The sequence below is a fragment of the Oryctolagus cuniculus genome, chromosome 8 (genome assembly GCF_051225735.1).
Source record: "Oryctolagus cuniculus isolate XC-2025 breed Fujian yellow rabbit chromosome 8, ASM5122573v1, whole genome shotgun sequence".
NCBI lineage: Eukaryota > Metazoa > Chordata > Mammalia > Lagomorpha > Leporidae > Oryctolagus > Oryctolagus cuniculus.
In genome coordinates this window covers 30,965,726-30,989,041 of record NC_142874.1, presented here as the reverse complement: position 1 = coordinate 30,989,041, position 23,316 = coordinate 30,965,726, and the positions used below count along the sequence as shown (strand labels likewise).

The following is a 23,316-nucleotide window of genomic DNA, read 5'->3' as shown; positions in this document are numbered from 1 at the left end:
AAAAAAAAAAAAAAAACCACTGGATCTTGAACATCCTGCCTTTAAGAGAGTGGCTTTGGGGCCGGTGCTGTGGTGCAGTGGACTAAGCCTCCACCTGCAGTGCCGGCATCCCATATGGGCACTGGTTCTAGTCCCGGCAGCTCCACTTCCGATCCGGCTCTCTGCTATAGCCTGGGAAAGCAGTGGAAGATGGTCCAAGTCCTTGGGCCCCTGCACCTGTCGGGGAGACTGGAAGAAGCCCCTGGCTCCTGGCTTCAGATCGGTGCAGCTTCAGCCATTGTGGCCATTTGGAGAGTGAACCAGCAGATGGAAGACCTCTCTCTCTGTCTCTCCCTCTCCCTGTCTGTAACTACCTCTCAAATAAATAAAATCTTTTTTAAAAAGAGAGAGGAAGAGAGAGAGGCCCCAAATTCAGCACCATGGGCAATGGAAGATTCCATAATGCCATTGGTATCTAGAGGGACAGTAATGATGGGTGGAGTCATGGAACACAGCCCTAGGGTTCCACAGCAAGGCTATTCCATCTGCAGTGCGGTGGTCAAAACCTCATAGAGAAAGCAGCTCCCCGTGTGCTACTGGGCCCTGGTAGGGGCTGAGCACCTGACCGTGGGACATCAAGGACCAATGAGACCAGGGCTGCTTGTCCTGTTCTATCGTGAGGTGTGTGGACACGGAAGAATTCTATCAACAAAGGGGCTTGGCATGAACAGGACGGGGACCACGCAGGTCCTGAGGACACCAACAGGTGGCCCGGATTCATGTCACTGCTTCGTCGTGACGGTGTGGTTCCCTCACTCACACTTGTTCCCTGCCTCCAACCTTTGAAGTGGGAAAGTCCTGGGCTGAGCTCATGGATAAGTCAACTCCATACGCTCGCTGGGCACACACTTGGTCTACTGCCTGCCCACAGCCTGGGGCAGGGGGACCCTGGATGTCAGCAGTGCGGCAAAATCCTCCCTGTCCAGAGGGCACTGAGCACTTCAGCTGATGGCTGCACTGACGAGGTAGGAGAAGGGGCCTGTGCATGGATACTCACACGCTCACATCCTCACATAGTGGTGAATGGCTGGGCCAGGGTGGACAGCAGCCTGCAAGCTGCAAGACTGGCGGGCTTTGACCCACGGTGCCCCACACAGAACCACTCTCCCAGGGCTCACAGGGTGTGTGATTGACTGTTAACATCCCCCAGAGACCCACGTCTCAGTGGGAGAAGAGCCTGCGCATGGCCATCACACAGAAGCTGCTGACATGATAAAGTTTTGGAATGACCCGGTGAGGGTCACGGATAACGACACTTGTCAAGAATGACCACACTGTCTGAATCAGTGGGTACTGCGTGATGCTGTGTCCCCAGTAACTAAAATGCAGAGGTCTCACAACCAAGGCTGGCATCACTCCAAATAAACCCCTTGTGGAATTGGCGCACCTGTCCCCGCACCATCGGGATCTGGTGAACCTGGCTTCAGGAACAAAGAAAGGGTTTCTCTAGTCCAAACACGAGGGCTGCTCTCTGGCCATCTGGGACTCCTCGTGCCAGCGAACCAGCTAGCAAAGAAAGGTTATTAAAGTAGCAAGAGACCTTCACCCTGACAATCACAATCAATAGGGATTTCTGCTATATCGTGGGGCAGACAAGCCTGCTGGGAACACAGACAATGCACTGGGCCTCTCCTGTGCCCAGAGAGAACCATGAGTGGGCAACTGTCTCAACCTATGCCCTGACAAAGTAGCAGTGGCCAGGGCTCAGCCCCTGGGGAATTACGGCTTGGTCTGTCCAACCAGGCAAGCAGCACACAGCAGAAAAGCTGGCCGAGCAGGAGGGGAGTGGAGAATGGGTGCGGGAAGAGCAAGATGATGGATATCAACTGTAACCTCAGAAGCAGCCACAGCCGCAGGAACTGGCTTGTCTCCCCAGCTCTCCCCCCATTCCCTTTTCTCTAAGAAAGGAGAATCAATCATCACTGGGAAGAAGCAGTGAGGATGCAGCTTACCTGGAGCAGGGGAGGATCTGAGCCCGGCGAGGGGTGGATTGTGGCAGGTGCTCTGTGTCCCCTCAAGCTCCTGCCACTCCAGTACAGGCTGAGAGGATGCCCCTGCACCTGCTGACCTCACAGGGAGCACCGGGGAATCGGCACACTCAGAGGAAGCTGTCCGCCAAGGACAGAGCGGTGTTGGGGGACTTGGACCTAGACTTGGACTTGGACTCAGTTTCCCCTTGTCGTGTCGTGTCCTGTCTCCCAGGGCTCCCCAGCAGGATGAGCACCAGCTGCCCACAGACATCACCTGCTTATCAGCGTCCCTTCTGTTGTTTCTCTTCCCTTCCCGCCTCGCGTCCTCTGCCCTTCTCAATGCTACCTGTGACCATCTCCTAAACGGACTACTTGTGTTGAGAGTCTTGGAGCAGAGCTTGCCTGGGAGAGAGCGTAACCTAGACATCCTCCCAACGACTCCGACCTTAGGCTTCCTCCTTTGCTCACCCTCTTGGGATCCCAGGCATTGAGCTGAAGTCCCAGGCTCCCTCACGGGATGGAGGCAGTTTCTGGAGTTCCTCACCTTTTAGACCCCTGTGGGGGAATATGGCCCCTCACCCTGCTCCTCTGCAGCCCTGGGCAAGCCTACGGTATCGCTAGTGTGGAAATCAATCTTGCCTGGCAGATTTAGGAGACCTGGGGTAGCCCACACCCTGCCCCAGGGCCACACATTGCTCAAGTTCATGTCCATGAATCCCCTGCTGCTGTTTAAGGAAAGTGGCCCAGGCCAAAGAGCTAGAGTCCCTGGACCGAGGCAGGCAGAGGGGAGAGCGTGACCCCAGAGATGGCCTCTCGCCGCTACCCAGAGCTGTCGTGCCCCTGCAACGCCCCAGAGTCAACAGCACCCATCCGATCAGTCAGTATTTCCTTCCCGAGAGCACTTGAGGAGCCAACCCTTCCCGAAAGCACTTTCCTTTCCTTAGGAGCAAAGGGGGATCCCACTCTTGTCGCTTCGGGGCAACACAGCGAGCGAAGTCTCAGCACAGCAGCTAGGCAATGAAAGCGGGAAACAGCAGCAATCAGTTCAGAAAGGAGGAAGTCCAATTGTCTCTGTCCACGGATGGTGCAATCTTGTGTATAGAAGACTGCCTTGCCGGCACCACGGCTCAATAGGCTAATCCTCCGCCTGCGGCGCCGGCACACCGGGTTTTAGTCCTGGTCGGGGCGCTGGATTCTGTCCCGGTTGCCCCTCTTCCAGGCCAGCTCTCTGCTGTGGCTAGGGAGTGCAGTGGAGGATGGCCCAGGTGCTTGGGCCCTGCACCCACATGGGAGACCAGGAGAAGCACATGGCTCCTGCCATCGGATCAGCGTGATGTGCTGGCCACAGCATGCCAGCCACAGCGGCCATTGGAGGGTGAACCAACGGCAAAGGAAGACCTTTCTCTCTGTCTCTCTCTCACTGTCCACTCTGCCTGTCAAAAAAAAAAAAAAAAAAAGACTCTGCCAAACACCTGCCAGAAACAACCAGCAACTTCAGTAAAGTCTAAGGATGCACACACAATGGACAGAAATCAGTCCTGACCAACAACAGCCTCTTCAAAAACAAGCAGAGCAAAAGAAACCAAGAAAAGAGCCCCACTTGTGCCGGTTCTAGTTCCAGTGGCTCCACTTCCCATCCAGCTCTCTGCTGTGGCCTGGGAAAGCAGCAGAAGATGGACCAAGTCCTTGGGACCCTGCACCCACCTGGGAGACCTGGAAGAAGCTCCTGGCTCCAGATCGGTGCAGCTCCAGCCACTGTGGCCATCTGGGGAGTGAACCACAGATGGAAGACCTCTCTCTCTCTCTCTCTCTCTCTCTCTCTTTCTCTTTCTCTCTCTCTTTCTCTGCCTCTCTGCCTTTCAAATAAATAAAATAAATCTTAAAAAAAAGACATAAACTCTCACAGTTCCTGCACACTGATCTTTGACAGAGATTCTATGCACACAGGATGGGGAATGGACTTTCTTCAATATGTGGTGTTGGGAAATCTGGTTATCCACAGAAGAATGAAATTATCTCACCAATGTTTACGAAAATAGACTGAAAACAGGTTCAGGCTTTTCCCACAAGACCTGGAAATGTAAAACTCCTAGACAAAAACATGCAGGGAAAAGACCCCTGACATCTCCCCTGGCAAAGTTTTTTTTTTGGATGTGACATGCAAAGCACAGGCAACAAAAGCAAAAATCGACAAATGATATTATATCCGACTAAAACGTTTCTGCCCAGCAAAGGAAGCAGCCAACAGAGTGAAGAGACAGCCGACAAAATGGGAGGAAAGATCTAGAAACCGTGATAATGGAGTTAACCTGGCAAGCATCTGGTAAGGAGTTAATAGCAAAGGTAGATAGATATTATATATATTATATATATATTACAGGTGTATGTGGAACACAGACAACTCAATAGCAAGAAAACAGATAACGTGCTTTTAAAAATGGATAAGAGATCTAAGTAAGCATATCTCAAAATCAGACGGACAGCAGGTATGGGAAAAGATGTGCAGTATCACTGACTGTCAGGGAAATACAAATTAAAGCCACAAGGACCTGCCACCCCACACCTGTTAGAACGACAAAAGATTCGTGATAGCGAGGGCAGGGAAAACGGGGAACCTCTGTATACTGCTGGTGGGAATGTGAATTAGTAGTCATTATGAAAACAGCAGGGAGGTGCCCCCTCCAAAAAAAAACCCTGAAAATAGATGATCCTGTCATCTTGACTCTACTGGGTTTGGACCCAAAAGAACTGAAATCGGTACCTCTAAGAGATCCACGCCCTGCCATGTTCACTGCGGCATGAATCACAAGAGCCAAGATACAGAATCGCCGGCGCCGCGGCTCACTAGGCTAATCCTCAGCCTGCGGCACCAGCACACCGGGTTCTAGTCCCAGTCAGGGCGCCGGATTCTGTCCCGGTTGCCCCTCTTCCAGGCCAGCTCTCTGCTGTGGCCAGGGAGTGCAGTGGAGGATGGCCCAGGTGCTTGGGCCCTGCACCCGCATGGGAGACCAGGATAAGTACCTGGCTCCTGGCTCCTGCCATCGGATCAGCGCAGTGCCCAGGCCACAGTGTGCCAGCCACAGCGGCCATTGGAGGGTGAACCAACAGCAAAGGAAGACCTTTCTCTCTGTCTCTATCTCACTGTCCACTCTGCCTGTCAAAAAAAAAAAAAGATACAGAATCAGCCTGAGTGGCCATCAACCGACAGATGGATAAAGAAAATGCAGGGTGTGTAAATACACAAAGGACTGGTCAAGACAGGAATTGTGTCATCGACGCATCATATGTGAGCTTGCAGGACATGAGCCACTCCACAGGAGACAGGCGGAGCCTAAGCCACATCTACAGAGGCAGAGAGTACATGGCAGTCCCTGGGGGCTGGCTGGGGGCAGGGCAGGGGGTGCAGGCCAGGGGAGGATGTTGCCCAGAGGGTGCAAAGCCCTAGTTAGATTGGCAGAACAAGTTCTGAGAGCTAGCTGACTACAGCTCATAACCAGGCACTGTAGCCTTGAAAACTGCTGAGAGGTTGGATTTTAAATGTTCTCACAAAAATAATAACAACAATGATAATAATTGGGGCCGGTGCTGCAGCATAGTAGGCTAAGCCTCAGCCTGCTGTGCCGGCATTCCATATGGGCACTGCTGGTTCATGTCTTGGCTGCTCCTCTTCCAGTCCAGCTCCTGCTATGGCTATGGCCTGGGAAAGCAGTAGAAGATGGCCCAAGTTCTTGGGCCCCTGCACCCTTGTGGGAGACCTGGAAGAAGCTCCTGGTTCCTGGCTCCAGATCAGCTCAGCTCTGGCCATTGTGGCCATCTGGGGAGTGACCCAGTGGATGGAAGACCTCTCTCTGTCTCTCCCTCTGTCTATAACTCTACCTCTCAAATAAATAAATAAATCGTTAAAAAATAATAAGAAATATATGAGGTAATACAGAGGTTTAGTTAGCTAGATTTGATCATTTATCAGCACATACCTAAATCAAAACATTGTGGTGTGCACCATAAATACACACTAATTTTAATTTGTTAGCTTTGTAACAACATCTCTTTATAAGATGTTAGATTGGTTTAGGGGACCCTCAGGACCTTGGTATCCCTGAAATCACTCCACCTGCACAGCCACCACCTCTTCTGTGTCTGAATCACCAGAGAGAATCTTCGAGAACCCTTGGCTCATGGATGCCAGCAATGGAAGAGACCCTTCTACCCTAAACACAAACACAGAGGGAAGGGGGGAGGACCCCAAAGGAAAGGGAGGAAGGAGGAAGAGAGGCACCCGGCTAAGGGCTCCAGGGAAGCTGAGGGAGGGGAGAGAACCCACGATTGTGTGGCTTCCCTGGAAAAGGAACCCAGGGCAAAGCCAAGCAGGTGCAGAAGGCAGGCGGCAGGGCCGGGGGGTAGGGGTGGGGGGTCCACCAGGGCCCGGATGTTCCCAAATCCTGGCTTCAGCCTGGCTCCACCCCAGCCACTGCTGCCATTTGGAGAGTGACCCAGCAGATGGAAGATTCTCTCTCTCTCTCTCTCTCTCTCTCTGTGTGTCCCTCTCTCCCTGTCACTCTGTCTTTTGAATAAATAAGTCTTTATGAAAAGTAAGAGATAAGCTTATTGAGGTGCAAAAAAGTGTGAAATTCATGCATGTGAGGTCTTTAAAAACTGCACAGAAAATGTGAATTATGAAAAAAAAAAAGACTTCCTGCATTCAACCTTTTGTGCACCAAAATAAAAATCTCATTTAAGGGCCGGCGCCATGGTGCACTAGGCTGATCCTCTGCCTGCGGCGCCGGCATCCCATATGGGCGCCAGTTCTAGTCCCGGTTGCCCCTCTTCCAGGCCAGCTCTCTGCTGTGGCCTGGGAGTGCAGTGGAGGATGGCCCAAGTGCTTGGGCCCTGCACCCACATGGGAGACCGGGAGAAAGCGCCTGGCTCCTGGCTTCGGATCAGCACAGCTCCGTCTGTTGCAGCCATTTGGAGAGTGAACCAACGGAGGGAAGACCTTTCTCTCTCTCTCTCTCTCTCTCTCTCTCTCTCTCTCTCTCTCACTGTCTGTAACTCTACCTGTCAAATAAATTAAAAAATAAAATAAAGATCTCAGTTAATTCTGTTCTCCTCGAACTTGGGGCAGTGCCCCCACCCACCTCGGCTGCCCCAGAAAATCAGGCTGCGTACACAGAACGCCACTGCTCCAGGATTCGGGAGTGATGTGCGAGCCAGCAGCGGCAGTGGGGGATGTGGGAGCCGGGATGGGGATCAGACCCCAGGAAGACCCCATGGTGACACCATTCAGGTCCCACAATGTGTGTCGGCTCTGGTCTGATGATTTAGACTGGCTGTTTAGTTTTAAAACCATCCCAAGTGCCTCTGCTTCAGCCCAGCCATCCCCAGCCCCGCCCCCAGGCTTGCTCCCAGTTCTCTGCCTACCGTGGCTCCCTGCTTCCCCTGCCCTGATGGCCCCTTTGGCATTTGCCACGTGGTTCACCTGCCACCTGACACCACCTGGGGCTGCTCCCACGGCTCCAAAACACAAAGCCTGGGGCAAGAGCTTTGGGACTTGGTAGCCGTGGCTAGGACCCAGGACTCAGAGCAAAGGGTTCTGGGCGTGGGGGATGGGAGAGGCCCCTGCGGGCCCCGGCTGGTCACATCAAGCCTGGCTGACCTTGGCCGTCTTTGTCAGCACAGGACGACCGTGCCTGGCTGGCCTGGGTCCCTGTGTTTGTTCCAGTAAAAGCAGGCCTGTCCTCTCCTATCAGCTTCCGGGCTGTGAGTCCTCCTCCCCCTGGGGAGGTCAAGACGCAAGAGAAGATGTCGCTTCCCATCGGCGTCCAGCCCCAGAGCAGGGAGAGGGGCCGTCTGTGACAAGCTCTTGCCCTGTCGTCATGGCCTCCCTCGTCTTCCGGGCTCGTGGGGTTGGGGGAAGCAGGCGGGGCAGGGTGGCCCAAGAGTTGCCCACAGACACTTCGGCATGGGCCAACTCCTACACTGATGTCTGTAGCAACAGAACAGGTAGCATGGAGTCCACTAATTCCATCAGTTCTGCACATTTGCCGAGGCCAGGCTCCCGAGAGGGGCCTCGCCCCTGCCCTCGTGGGGGAAAACAGGCTGTGGCGATCCTGTCCCAGGGACCCCAGGGGCTGGAAAATGCAGGTTTCGGGGCCACTGGGTACCCGGGAACCCAGCATGGGAGTCTGGGAGCAAGGCACTCCGGGGTCAAAATTCAGGCTCTGCACTCCCTAGCTGTGGGACCCCGGTGAGCACCCTCGCTCCGTTCCATGGAGAGAAAAGTGGTGATGTCAGGGTCGTTTCAAGAAATAACAAGGCTGACCCCCATGGGGCTGCCACGAGGGCCCTCTCCCCACCCCCACCCCTTGAGGGCAGCAGACAGAACAGAGCCAGCCCCCCGGGCAGGGGCAAAGGCTGGCACGCCAGGAGGCCACATTTCTCCAGAGTCACAGTGCCAGCCCGGAAGAATGGGCCCCTGTGTGCCCTTTCTGGAGGTCACAGGGCACCCCCTCCAAGGACGTCCGGCTGCCAGGAGCTGCGGGCTCACAGGAGCCCATTGTTCGGGGCGGGAGCAGGGCTGGATGCCCGGCGGCGCTTAGGGCTCAGCTGTTCAACCCCTTCACCCTGCAGCCGCCACTGGAGCTTCTTGCAAGCTCCCTCTAGGGAGGTTCCCCCAGTGGTGGCCAGGGACAGCCCCCAAATGCCTGCTTCGATTGTGATTTGACATTTTCCTGTAACCGTCCTAAGACAGTAAAAAGAAGGAATGTGTGAACCGAATCGGGGTTGCAAACATCGCCACATGGGATATGTACAGTGCAGTGTCACTCCAGCATGGGGAGAGCGTGAAAGTTTGGACTGTGTTTTGCACCTGCGGTACAGGTCAGTCAGATCAGGCATATCTCAGGGGTCGAAAGCCACCCGTGGATGCCAAGTGGCCACCATCCTGGACAGGACGCCCCCTTTACCACCAGGCTGCACCCACTGCTCACCAGGAGATGAGAGGCCAAGCCCAGGACCACCTAAGCCAGCCCGATGGTGGCCGCATTGTCCCTTAAGATCCTAACCCTAGCCAGCACGGTGGCTCACTAGGCTAATCCTCCACCTTGCGGCGCTGGCACACCGGGTTCTAGTCCCAGTCGGGGCGCCGAATTCTGTCCCGGTTGCCCCTCTTCCTGGCCAGCTCTCTGCTGTGGCCAGGGAGTGCAGTGGAGGATGGCCCGAGTACTTGGGCCCTGCATCCCATGGGAGACCAGGATAAGCACCTGGCTCCTGCCATCGGATCAGCGCGGTGCACCAGCCGCAGCGGCCATTGGAGGGTGAACCAACGGCAAAGGAAGACCTTTCTCTCTGTCTCTCTCACTGTCCACTCTACCTGTCAAAAAAAAAAGGGGGGGGGGAGTGGGAAAGGGGAGGGTTGTGGGTAGGAGGGACGGTATGTGGGGGAAGCCATTGTAATCCATAAATCGTACTTTGGAAATTTATATTCATTAAATAAAAGTTAAAAAAAAAAAAGAACTCTTAAAAAAGAAAAAAAAAATCCTAACCCTGACAAGTGGAGGACGACACCGAACAGTGCGTTCCAGAGTTGGACACTGCACCGCCCAGAGCTGCGGTAATTGGACACCGCACCACCCAAAGCTGCGGCAGGCAGGGTCCCGGCCGGGAGACAGATGGTGCACTTGGCTGGGTAACTGAGGAGCGCTGGCTGAGAGCACTGTTATAAAATGCATGGGAAGGGTGAGAGAAAACCACGAGGGAAACCACGCGCACCACTCCCTCCGGCCCGAACAGGCTGCAGGAAGGAAGGGCTGGGTGAGCTGGAGAGGAAAGTTGCATGGAGAGGGCCACTTAGCTGGGGCTGCAGGTCCACCTAACCCACAGCAGTGCCACGGGAAGCCCACACCCTCTCCTCCCGGCCTCCAGAGTGAGGCTAGCGCAGTCTCCAGAGACAGGAGGAGGCAGGTGCGCGATGGGTGTCACAGCAGCAGGGAGCCGAGTTCCGAGCATGGCGCCTTGAGCGCCACCTTTACAGACACTCAGGGGACTGTCACAGCAGCCAGACGGAGGGAAAGCAGGTGGCTGGGGAGCCGGGTCACACACAGGCGCAGGCGCCGTCTATGTGGACCTACGGGGCCCTCTGGGTGTGAACCTGGCCACTTCCTGGGCCCGCGGTTCCACGCTGTGGAGAAGGAAAGCTGGGGTGGGAAGAGTTAAGAGAACCACTAAGCAAAGCGGGGCTGGAACCCAAGCTCTGACGCAAAAGCTCTGTGCAGCTTCCATCCTCATGAGAGAACAAGGGGAGTGCGGAAGCCAGAGCCACACGAGGTGTGCCTTGCCTGATGAGCCGACGGGGCACTGGGTGACTCAGACACCTCTGCTGACAGCGGGCAGAGGGCAGAATCCGAGCTGCCGACAACAGGTGCCTGAGTTCAGAGAACTGCGGTCTTGGCCCACCCTGGCAGGTCTCCATGAAGACCAAACTCCCTCCTCCGGAAGTCTCGCCCCATCAACCTGGACCGGAAGCCCACCAGCAGTCACAATCCAAATGTCTGTCCCATGCAGGAAAACATTAGTTCAAGGGCACAAGAGGACACAGGGCTTCAGTGTAGAGTCCCTCTGTCCTGCCAGGCAGCCCCAGGGCTGACCAACAAGAAAAAACGGTACGTTTCCACCCCGGCCTGCGTGCATGGAGAAGGGGCCGAGGCACCTGGTTGCACCCAGGCACGTGTTCAGCCGGCTTCTCCCATTTGCACAACACCTTTGGTTTGAGAATCCAGGTCATCATTTTTAATTTTGTCTGTGTCCACAGCAGAGGAGCACCAGATGGGGAGAGGGTCAGCCAGGTTGCCAACAGCGTCGTGACGGATGGAGCCAATATGCTTGGCTCGAGCCGATGGCGACAACAAGAGAAGACAGAACGCAGCAGGGGCGGGGCGGGGAGATCCTCCACAGCCATGCGTTACACCCACGGGCACAGCACGGCCGCCTGGGAGCCCTCACCAGCTGCCCCGCGCCTGCGCCCCACTCCTGCCCCGCGCCTGGGTGCTCCGGTTCAGTGGTCTGAGGTGCGGCCAGGAATTAATATTCTCCAAAGCAGTTCAAGGCCATCCAGAGTTGAAAACACACTGCTGGTCATCCAATTCTCTCTCTCTCTCTCTCTCTCTCTCTCTCTCTCTCTCTCTCTCGGAAGCCTCTTCGCGTACATCCCAGAGTTGAAAAACCCACTGCTCTTTATCCAATCCTGCTCTCTCCGAAGCCGCCCCAGCTCCTCTCCCTCCGCCCCTACAGCCTGTCCGGCATTGCAGCCACCGCCACCCGGCAGCGTTCGCAAAGCTGAGCTCAGGATAACTGCTCTCTGAGCAAGCGGGTGGTTAACCATCCCGGTGCTACCACCACAAGCCCAGCGCCCCTCCTAACAACCCCACCCAGAGCTCAGCACCGGCCTTCCTTCTTGATGTCCCCTGTGGGACCATCCTGAGACTCCCAGAGGCCCTGGACCCCAGCGCAGCCCAGCCCTACCGCTGCCCTGGCCAGGGGTGTCTCACACAGAAGAGAAGGGACCCGCTCCAGGCTGATCTGCCCCGCGGCTGCGGCTGAAATTGCACCGTTGGTGCTGATGTATTCCCGGGAGCTCTAAATCCAGGAGCCATTTACCAAGCCACGTCCGTGTTTATTTGTGAAATTATGTGGACCTTTATAGCACACTTGCAAAGGCGAATAAATCCCGGTGTGCATGGCCCAATCTGTTGTTCTCACCTGACACTTGTGTGTCATGATTGCCCTGCTTTCAGGCTGGTTATGGCCAGGGCTGTTGGGGGATTTATTAGGAGCGTTCTATAATGTGTCGTACAAGATGTTATTGAGGCTGTGGCTTTGTTTATGGGAGAGAGGGGGTGGGAAGGAGGAAAGGGTATGGGAGGAGGGAGAGAGGGAAAGAGAAAGAGAAGGGGGGGTCACAGAGCAGGCTCTCTTGCGTCTGGAAGCATCTCCCAGAGATGGGCTTCTCTTTCCGGCACCCACCCCAACTCCCGTCCCTGCTCGCCCACCACTTGGCAAACTTGGATCTCGTACTTCTGCAATATTATTGATCTTCAGAGGTGGGGGTTGGGGAAGGCACAGACATCAAGGAGATTTTTAGATAAGACTGGGGATGAAGAGACCTCCTTTATAGCCAGCGAAGCATCAGCCAGTTCTGCCAGAACCGAACCCTGCGTGCCGTCTGCTTATTCCTCCCAAAGAAGGGGAGAGGAAACGGGAGCTGACCTTGGCCAAGGTCTTCCGAGGACTCCCTGAGGCTTGCAGACGGTGCGTCCTGGCCACCGGAGGGTTGCGCCGGAGATGCTGGGGGAATCCAACTGGACAGCTCCAAGATCCACTTGAAAACTATTTACGGAAATCCTTGACCTGACAGCAACTGAGAGGGGCAAGTCCAGGGTCACACCCCAGCCCACGGGCTCCTGCAGGGAGGAAGAAGCAGGAGCGTCCGCTATGCACAGCTCTGTGTGCGACGCTGACCTGACCACACGAGGACTGCGCTCGCCCGTGAGCGAGGCCTGCAGAGCCTACCGGAGCTGTCCCAGGAGGCCCAGGCTTTCCCACCAGGCAGCAGTGTGCAGAGGGAGGCTCCAATGCGAGGAGCCGTCCAGCCAGCCAGTCAGGCCAGGCTCTTGCCCTCGCCCTTGGGCGTCTCCGGGAGTTACAGTCCAGGGGCTTCCCAGGGATTCACAACACAACAGCCACCAGGTGACACGACAAGGAGCACGCGTGTGATTCTCGGAGCAGTCTCACTTCCGCATTTTCCACAAAACACTTGGCCAGCCAGCACCCACGAGCAGACAGAGCACCCGGGGCTTCATTCCTGCCAGGCTTCCTTGGGGAAATGGCTGGCTCTCAGGAGGAAGCAGCCATGCCCCTCCCCCCAACACCAAGCAGGGCCAGAGAGCCAGGAGAGGGGGCTGCGGAGTGTCAAAGCAACCCAGGAGCCAGTCTGAAGGGCCCCAAAGGTCAACACAGGAACAAGGCGAGCAGCCAATCCAAGACTTCCTGTTGGCTCAAACCCGAAGTGTGCGGTAAAGGCGCCCGCGTCCAGAGTGCTGGAAATAAATAAATAAAAAAGCAGAGGAATCCAGGAGAGACAAGAGACCAAGCTCCTTCTCACTTCCAGGCAGGGGGAAGGTTGAGTTCCCTTCCAGACCCTGCCCCTTGTGTGTGGCGGAGAGTGGATGGAGAGGAAGAGGAGGGGCCGGGGTCACTTCCCAGAGGAGAAAACCGGCCGCCTCAGCTCAGCCAGGAGGTCCCGGCTGGACTCCCCAGGGACAAGGCAATGAGAAAGACGTTGCCCATCCTGACTCCAGGAGAACTCTGGAGGAACCCAAACCAAGGTGTATTCAACCGGATCCCTCACCAACACCTCTGCAAAGTCCCGGCCAGCAACAAGAAGTCAAGTCTGCCTCGGACACCCATGTCCTGTGCCAGACTGCCTGGGTTCGAGACCCGGCTCCGGCTCTGCTCTGGATTCCAGCCTCGGGCTGATGCAAGCCCGTGCGGGAGATCCAGAGGGTGTTCCCAGCTCCCAGCCTCACGCTGGCCCGGCCTCAGACATTTGGTTTGAACTACAGAGGACTTGCATCCCACAGATGGACAACAGCGGGGACACCGCAGGGGACCTTTCAGGTCCAGGGTCGCTTCCTCCAGGGCTCACACAGCTGGCATGCAGAAGCCAGCTGGACGAGGCCAGGGCACTGCCACCATGCCAGGTTCCCTCCCTTCCCCAGGAAGTGAGGGAGGGGAGTTCAGGAGCAGCCTCAGGGTCTCTAAATTAGACGCTGTGATGCCCCCGATCAGACAGAGGGAAGCTCCATTTGGGGCGCGGGTCAATGGCTTTTAAGAATTCTGTGCAGGCTTGGACATCCGATCAGAGCTGCTCAGGGACAAACTCTGGGCCACGCTCATGTCCGTGCACTGAGAAGCCAGGACGGGGCTGCAATATCTGAGAATCAAAGGAAAAGGGGGGGCGGGGAGAGGGAAGAGGCCTGGAGGGGGAGGGGACGTCCTCCGCCCCCACCCCCCGCCCTGTGTCACCACCTCCAGGCACACCAGCCCTACCACGGGAGGCATAGTGGTGAGCAAACACCCAGGCTGGCTTACTACACCTGGTACCTCCTGCTTGGCAGCCTGGGGAGACTGGGAACAGACACACACACACACACACACACACACACACACACACAGACGGAAGCTGCAGCCGCTTAAGCACCGGGATTCGGGAGTCCCGGGGCACCTTGCCCCCGCCTCCCCGTTCCTCGCCAGCAAACTCGAGGAAGCTTCCTAGCGATTCTCCTATTCTCCTTGTCGGTGGCAAGCCTGCCTCCAGCACTCCTCTCCCTGCATTCTTCATGAGATAAGGTTCGTTTCTTGAGGCTGAGGAGGTGTTGGCTTTGAAGTCAGGCCAGCAGCGCAGGGTGGGGGAGGGTGGGAGGGTGGTCACACTCCAGACCCACAATCCCCTGCACGAGTCACTAAGCCACTCCCAACCTTTACTTTCTCATCTGGAAAGTGGGAAAAGTCGCTACTTGAGAGATTGTTGGGCTGGTTACAGGAGACAGCGTGGGTGATGTTCCGGGGATACAGCGGACCTCCCCAGAGAAGGGGGCAGGGGTCATCCCTCTCAGAAAGCCCACCGATGGGGACAGGCCTTGTGGTGCCGTGAGCTAAGCTGTCACCTGCAGTACCCGCACCCCAAATCAGAGCACTGGTTCGAGTCCCGGCTGCCCCACTTCTGATCCAGCTCCCTGCTCATGCCCCTGGGAAAGCAGCAGAGGATGGCCCAAGCGCTTGGACTCCTGCCACCCATGTAGAAGACCCAGCTGGAGCTCCTGGCTCCTGGCTTCAGCCTGGCTCAGCTCCGGCCACTGAAGCCATTTGGGGAGTCCATGAGTGGATGGAAGACCTCTCTCTCTCTATCTATCTACTATCTTCCAAACAAATAGATCAGAGTGCAATGGCAGTGGGAGAGTATCATGGACTCCAGAGCAGAGTGGGGGCTGCCCCTCAAGGGGAAGTCTGGGGCCAGAGGCAGGTGCACACCCCCGCCCCCGTCTGGCTGAGGATCCTCTTGACCCCTGGCTTTGCCCAGAGACCTCCCTCATGGCCATCAGATGCCCCCCAACAACACACCAAGCCCGCCCCAAGCAGGGATCCCAGAGGGCTCGGGACCAGGGACACATCCTGTCTGTGTGTAACCCAGTCCAGGGGGCTAACAATTCATCATTGTCTCTGACTGGCGAGTTACACATCAGTAAGGCAGGATGGATGCTATAATTGCACACTGTGCCTAATTACAGGGCACAGTGATGATAATAATAGGATTAATTAACCTGCAAAACACTGAACACAAAGGGATCTAAGGCAGCGAAGCAGCAGCCAGAGGACCTGGGACCCAGCGGGAGGGAGACACAGGCCTGGGTCACCAACAAGAAGCCCCTTGGCAAGGCGGTCGGCAGCCAGGACAGGTGCACAAACCCCCAGCTCCCGGAGCAGCGGGGCCTGGCCTGTGGCTGCAGGTGACAAGAGCTCCAGGGTCCCCAACCCGGACGCAGCCTCTCTCATCAAGGACCCAGCGGCGACGGCGGCAGAGCTGGAGAGGAGCCCAGAAGTGGGGGATGAAGGATGAAGGATGCCGGGGCCGCTCATCCCACTGTTCTTCGTGCCTCACCCACCACAGGCCGGAGACGCAGGGCCAGCCTCCTCCCCTGGGTGCTAAAGAAGCCGGCTGCCCGCTGGGTGCTGCTGGGTGATGAAGTTTGTTGCCCCATCAGAGCTCAGAGATGCTGACGGCGATCAGACACGCACTGCCGGGGTCGCTGGCACCGCCGTGGCGCCAGTGACCTGCCCTTGGTCTTGGGTGCAGGACACAGTCAACCTCCAGCACCTCCAGCCTCCTCCAGGCTCTCCAACACTCAACACTCCAGTCCCCCAAGCAATGGCAAAGGGGCCCGGAAGTGCAGAACAGCCGTGTCCCAGCCGCCCCAGCAGCCATCACTTTCCCTTCTCTTCCGGGGCCCCGTTGCCGCCCCTCCTCCTGTCTCTCCTCTGGGGTGCCTCCGTCTGCCCAAGGACTGCTCCCAGGGTCAGCCCATGTGCTTCGCTCTTCCAGCTCTGGCCCCGTGCCCCCTGGGCTGTGTCCCACAGGTGGGGAAGTCCTGTGAGCTCTGCCCCTCCAAGCCAACGGGTGCTCTGAGTGCATGCCCGCTGCGTGCAGAGAGCACCGTCACTCTCACTTCCTCCTGACCCTGCAAGGGAGGGATTATGATGCCTCTTTCCAGATAAGAAACCGAGAGCGGAGGAATTAATTCATTAATCTGCTGGAGCCGGAAGGTGGTGGGGCTGCCGTAGGAGCTGAGCTCTCCCTGGCTCTCGCTGTCTCTCGCGGCTACAAATAGACTTGAACTTGCAGTTCTGTTTCTACGAACCAGAGAGGCGGCGTCTGACACCGCCCACGTTAGAATCCCTTGTAGTACACCAGAAATGCGGGGCGCCCCTGAGATACTGATAGGGAGTTTGCGGGTTGCCGCCTCTTGCCGGCAAGTTCAAGGTGGCTCCCGTGTGTGTCCCATCGAGGCTGCGCTAGCTGCTGTGACAGGCGAACCTCATCCCTGCAGGCTCCTCCTGAGGTCCAGTGGGCAGGCAGAGGGGCCGACTCGGGGCTGCAAAGTCTTTTAGGGACTCAGGCAGAGAAGGGGAGGGGATATGCACTGTATGGGTCACCCTGAAATTTACCTGCTGAGGCCTGACTCCCTGGGGCGATGACATTAGGAGGTGGAGCCCCCTCAGGAGTGGGTAATGAGGTCACGAAGGCAATGGGGTTAGTGCCCTGATAAAAGAAAGCCCTCCCCGTCCTTCCACTGTGCCCAGACTCCATGGAAAACTGCCACCTGTGATACAGGAAGGAAGCCGTCACCAGACACCGAACCGTGGGCACCTTGAACTTGGCCTCCTGGGCTTGCACAGCTGCGGCAATCAATTCCGCGGTTGATGGCATTCTGTTACAGCAGCCTGAACAGGCGAAGCAGCATCCGGCCGGAAAGAGACAGCAAGGAAGGGGTCGTCTGAGAGGGTGCAGGGAGCCAGGCATGGAAGCTGTCCATGTTGCTTCTGCGCATGATCCACCGGCCAGAGTTCACCCTCACGGTCACGCATGGGTGACAAGGCACCGAGAAATGCAGGTCCTGGCCGGGCAGCCTCCTCCCAGCACCAGGTGTAGCGCGTGGAAGGGAAGGATTCATCTCAGCAGCCACCCGGCCCCCTGCCCCACCACCCTTGGTGCTCTGTCTTATAAAGGGACAGAAGTCTTGCCCTCGCCCTCGGGGGATGCTGGTGGGGCAGGGGGTTGAGAGCAGAACAGAGAGGGGGAAAAATGCACAGCGCAGCTTTTGTGTGGTCGGGATGTGAGTGATGGGAGGTCGACAGTGTTTCCCAAAGGCTAGGAGTGTGGGTGCCAGATCAGACTGCAGGGGGCTGCACCCCAGCTCTGCCAGGTGCCCCCCTGGGACGGCTTCAGGTGCTTCTGCTATAAGTTGGGATCGATGGCATCATTATAGGAACGGCATGAAGCCAGTGCGGCGCTGTCATCCCACGCTTCACCTTGTCTGATTGAGTCACGCGCAATCCGGTGTCACAGGAGTGATGATGACCACGGTCACCCCCGGCCAAGTGAGACCGTGAGGAACCCTCCCCCATGGCCATGTGCCTCCGTGAGCCACGGAAATCAGAGCCATGTGGGATTGCAAATACACAGAAGGGTTTGCGGGAACTCTGGGAGGACACTGGGAGGCTGGGGTGGCGGGGTGGGGGACAGAAGGATGACAGATAGAATATAAAGTCTTACATTTATATAATATAAGCCTTGAAGCTTTCATTTTACTTTAGAGAACCCCGAAGCAGAACTCTGAGATGACGGCTCACAAGGCACTGCGGGTGTGAGAAGGATCGGGGGACCCTAACCAGCAGATCACAGAGGATCGGCGAGCAGGTGCACACTCACGTGTTTCAGATTCCAGTAAGATGCGTCAGAGCTGTGTGTGCCTTTTTCCAGGACCCCTGTGTTAGCGACCTCGCATTCCCCAGGGCCATGCCGGTTAGGCCAGCCTGTCCACACGGTGGAAGAGGCCCTGAGAAACCGGCCCCACCCTGCCTCTGCCACCTGCCTTTTTTCTGTAATGTGGGGCAGCTGGGGAGCCTTGAAACCACACCCAAGACCCAAGTGATAGGGAAAACCAGGGATAAACCTGGAGCCTGAGACCTCATAGCTCATTCCTTCCTGGAGGTGCCACAAGTTTCCCAGGATTTTGAGTTGATTCACTCATCAAACACCCCACTCTCAACCTGAGACCTGGCAGTCACGGGCAGGACGCACTGCCTTCCTGGGTGCTGTCTGCGGATCGTAGGTCACGGTTTTGTGCAAGGGACTCGCAGCCCTCATTCTTCTACTTCCTCGTCTCCTGCACATTCGTTCAACACCTGTTACGTTCAGGGCTCCCCTCAGAAATGAGGCAGACTCTGCCACTGTCAAACAGAAGCGTCAGGAAAAGATCGTAAGTATAAAACAAGCAGCATGAAATAGACGCTGGCGGATGGGAGACCAGCTCAGACACCAGAGGGTTAATGCCATGCTCCCCACTGGGTACGGTCACGAGCGCACACACACACATGCGGGCACACACACAGACACGTGCACACGGACTCACATGCACACTCACACATGCACACACACTCATACACACACATTCACACACACATGCGGGCACACACAGACACGCGTGCACACAGACTCACATGCACACTCATGCACACACTCATACACACACAAGTGCACACACATTCACACACACATGCGGGCACACAGAGACATGCATGCACACAGACTCACATGCACACTCACACACACATACACATGCCTGCATGCACACAGACACACACATGCTTTATGCATCTGCACTTTTGTTCACGCTTTTCCCTCTACCAGGACTTGTTCCCAGCTGGTTGTTTCTTTGCTTGGCTCTTCTTGGTTTGGTCTTGGCCCAGGCAAGGGCGTCTCCAAAGCCCCACCCCTCTGAGTGCTCTCGTCACTCGCCGTGGCTTAGCGACATCCACATGGAAGCTTACTGAGCACACTTCAGCCTCTGCCCTTCCCAGCACCCAGCACGCGACCAGTTCCCAGCAACTGCTGACCACCAGAGCAGGTGCACTGAGCACAACAGGTAAGATGCCACTGGGGCACCACACCCCACATCGGGGCATGTCAGCTGGGGTTCCAGCTCTAGTCCCAATTCCAGCTTCCTGCTAGTGAGCACCCGGGGAGGCAGCAGGCAATGGCTCAAGGACTTGCGTCCCTGTCACCCATGGGAGAGACCTCAACTGAGTTCTGGGATCCTGGCTTTGGCCCAGCCCCAGCTGTTACAGGCATTTGGGAAGTGAACCAATGAATAGCCTCTCTCTCACTCACTCTTTCTCTCTCTCTCTCTAGCTCTCTCCAACTCTCCCTCTATATCTCGGCCCCTCGGGGCCGGAGAGTGGGGATATGAGCGTGAGTATCCCCAGGGAGCTTTCCTGTCCTACTGACCTCGCACATCGCCTCCTGGGCAGGTGGATCCTTGGCGAAAAGGGCTGGGTGCATCTCACGCAACTTCACACCCAATTTAAAACCAGGGCAAAGGACCTGCGTGGACTTCTCTCAGAAGGAGACGTGCAAGTGGGCAACGGGTACATGAAAAACTGCTCAGTATCCCACATCCTCAGAGAAACGCGGGTCAGAGCCACGCTGAGATGAACACCTTACACCAGTTAACAACGGCTGTCATCAAAAGACGCCGTGCGGGAACAAGGCTGTGGAAAGCAGGGATCCCGTAGGCACTGCGGGTGGGAACGCAAAGTGGTCCAGCCACTCTAGAACACAGTTACGCTGATTCTCAGACAAGTAAAGACAGAATGACCGTGTGACCCAGAAATCCCACACCCAGGTGTGTGCCCAAAAGGGAAGGAAATGGGTCCTGAGTGGATCGCTGCACCCATCACAGCAGCCGAGAAACGGGAACAATGCGACTGTCAGGAGACAGAATGGATACAGAAAACACGGTGATGCTCAATGGACTAGTACGCGGCCTTTCTAAAGAAAGCAGGCCTGCTTTTGTGACAGCGTGCGTGAACCTCGAAGAGATTATGCTGCATGACCTAAGCCGCCCGCAAGAGGACAACTGTCACATGATCATGATACTGATACATGACAAGCAGAGGCTGAGAGGGGTACGTGTTGGGGGGGGGGGGCAGGGAGAGAGAGAGAAGGGGAGGCGTCGGTGCAAAGGAACCAGGTGGCAATTAGGGGGCAGAGGCAGAGCAACCTGGCTGTAACTAACAATACTGTATTGCACACTTGAAATGCTCCAAGAAGATACATGGAGATTGTCCGTCCCCCCAACACACCCACCCACACCCACATCCCCCTCCTCGCCCTCCACTAACAGCACAGGTGTGAGAGAGTGATGGCTACCTGAGCTTGGCTAGGGTGGTGCTTCCCCAATCTACATATCAAAGGATCAAGTTGTATACTGTGTTATCCCTGGGGTTCAGTCTGTGGGGTAGGTTTGGGACTGGGAGTTGGGTTGGAGGGTTGTGTTTGGGGCTGATATTTGGGATGACAAGTCGCATGTCCCTCCCCCTCCCCTGCAAATCACACTTTTCATGAGGTCTGTTGGGAGCTGGGTGGTGATCCAGAGGTCAGCAGCAGCAAGAGCGAGACACGGTGTCTGTTACGCTGACAGCCCTTAGCAGGCGGGCGGCCCTGACCGTGGGTCCACGTTACCCAAACAGCAGTACCTGGAGGTGAAGGCGATGCCCTTCTGAAATGATCAGACTCCACAGAGTTCGGTGGAGGAGCCAGTTTTCCTTAAAAGAAACAGAATAGCTCAACTGACCTGCAAACAACCCCTGGCCTCCTTTGAAAAGATTCCTTTCTTCGAGCCAATTCCCAGGATCCCTTCTTGGGTGTCAATTCCCTCCAAAGCCAAATCTTTCCGGGACAGGAGGCTGCTGGCTGCCCTTTGGAGGGCCGAGAGCAAAGAGCCCCGAAATTTATGCGCTGCATTAAGCGAGATGCCTCGGTCTCCAACTAGGTTAAATTGCTTTCTATATTTAAATCACCTGCTAGCTGGTTAGATGTGGGAGCCACAGCTGTGAAACGGATAGTTCCAGCCAATAAATAGAAAGGCATAAATCCTAATGGACTAATCTGTTATAATTAGACAACCCTGTGTGACTCTGACATGGAGCCCGACTCCAGGGAGAGAAAAGAAGAGAGGAGAGGAAAGGGGGAGGGGCCAGGACCAGGGGGCGCTTGCCACAGCTGGGACACCTGCCCGAAGGCGGAGAGGGGTGGACAGAGCAGGCAGTGAAGTCCATGCACCAGGGGGCAGGTGTTCGGCTTAGTAATTAACACGCCACCTCGGGCTGCCCGCCTTCCGTATCAGAGCGCCTGGGTTCAGTCCTGACTCTGCTTCCTGCTGTGTGCACCCTTGGGAGACAGCAGTGCCGGCTCAGGTACTCAGGTTCCTGCCATCAATGCGGGAGACCTGGATGGCGCTCCCGGCTCCTGACTCTGGCCTGGTGCAGCCCCAGTTGTTGCAAGCATTTGGGAAGTGAGCCAGCAAATTCATCTCTCTCTCTCTCCCTTAAACAAATAAAAAGTTGAGAATTTAAAAGAAGTTCAGACCAAAACCAGAAACTTACATTATAGAAAAGAAATAGCAGTGAGTTCCTCCCCCTGCCTCTCTCCTCCCCTCCCTTCTCCCACGCTTCTCAAAGATGCCCTTGGAATGACAAGGAAACTCAGAGAAACTGACCCAGTGTACTTCCCCCTACTCCTGCCCAGGAAGCCCTGAAGGGAGTGACTTCCCAGCAGGGAGAGGCATCCCGACCACATACCGAAGGCAGATCCGGTTCCAAGGGCCTGAATCAAGGGGAGAAGCTGCGCCCCCAGCTGGCCGTGGAGAGCGGCCACAGCACTGGCCCAGGTGAAATCCCTCCTCGCCCCAGATCAGGATAAGGGGGAGGTTCAGGGCGTGGAGGGCCAGGGATGAAGGCTATTGGCATCCAATCCAATCGACAGTTTCAGTCTCAGCCGTCTGGAATTCCAGGAAGCTCTGAGCCCTGGGTGCCTGCTGGCACCGTCCTCTGTCTGAACAGCACCTCCAGGACCAGAATGAGCCCCCCACATACCATAGCCAACCGAGTGCGCCTCCACCCCAGGGCAAGCCCTCGGCTCCAAGGAGACCTCTTTGCTCCGAGAGAAACAGCTGCGGAACTTAGTGGTTGAGATGAGGCATGAGAACCAGACGGCACCCAGGCCCGGAGCTGCTGGCTGTTGAGATGCAGCCTTCCCAAGCCAGGTGCACAAACATGCTGTCAGCTACAGCTCCAGCATTCTCTCAAGGTAGAGAAGTCGCCGCCTGCATTGCCGGCATCCCATATGGATGCCGGTTTGAGATCCGGCTGCTCCACTTCCGATCTAGCTCTCTGCTATGGCCTGGGAAAGCAGCGGAAGATGGCCCAAGTGTTTGGGCCCCTGCACCCATGTGGGAGACCTGGAAGAAGCTCCTGGCTCCTGGCTTCAGATCAGCACAGCTCCAGCCACTGCGGCCATCTGGGGAGTGAACCAGTGGATGGAAGACCTCTCTCTCTCTCTCTCTCTGCCTCTCTCTCTGTGTAACTCTGAGTTTCAAATAAATAAATAAATCTAAGCCGGCACCGCGGCTCACTAGGCTAATCCTCTGCCTTGCGGCGCCAGCACACCGGGTTCTAGTCCCGGTCCGGGTGCTGGATTCTGTCCGGGTTGCCCCTCTTCCAGGCCAGCTCTCTATTGTGGCCAGGGAGTGCAGTGGAGGATGGCCCAGGTGCTTGGGCCCTGCACCCCATGGGAGACCAGGAGAAGCACCTGGCTCCTGGCTTCGGATTAGCGCGGTGCGCCGGCCGCAGTGCGCTGGCCGCGGCGGCCATTGGAGGATGAACCAACGGAAAAGGAAGACCTTTCTCTCTGTCTCTCTCTCTCTCACTGTCCACTCTGCCTGTCAAAAAAAAAAAAAATCTTAAAAAAAAAAAAAAAGAAAAGAAAGAGAAGCCAATGAGGTAGCCCAAAAGTTCAGATAACAGACACTGGCCAGAGAATAAACTGGATTTTTTTTGTTTTTAATTTAACTTATGTGACTTCCCAGAGCCCCAGGAGGCGGGAGATCCCAGCTGGGCAGCACCGTGGGCCATCAGA

The 23,316-nt window shown here is 56.3% G+C and overlaps 1 long non-coding RNA gene across 5 annotated transcripts in view; it reads right to left on the bottom strand.

Moving 5' to 3' along the window:
• Positions 1-23,101, bottom strand: part of LOC149124956 (uncharacterized) — a 38,392-nt gene extending 15,291 nt beyond the window's left edge. For 2 of the 5 annotated variants that reach the window (XR_016211801.1, XR_016211802.1), the window contains exon 1: positions 20,975-21,208. This is a non-coding gene — a long non-coding RNA (uncharacterized LOC149124956). Of the gene's footprint in view, positions 1-20,876; positions 20,946-20,974; positions 21,209-21,980 lie in introns of those variants that run through there. The other 3 variants (XR_016211803.1, XR_016211805.1, XR_016211804.1) reach the window with 3 other exon arrangements.
• Between the last annotated feature and the right edge of the window lie 215 nt (positions 23,102-23,316).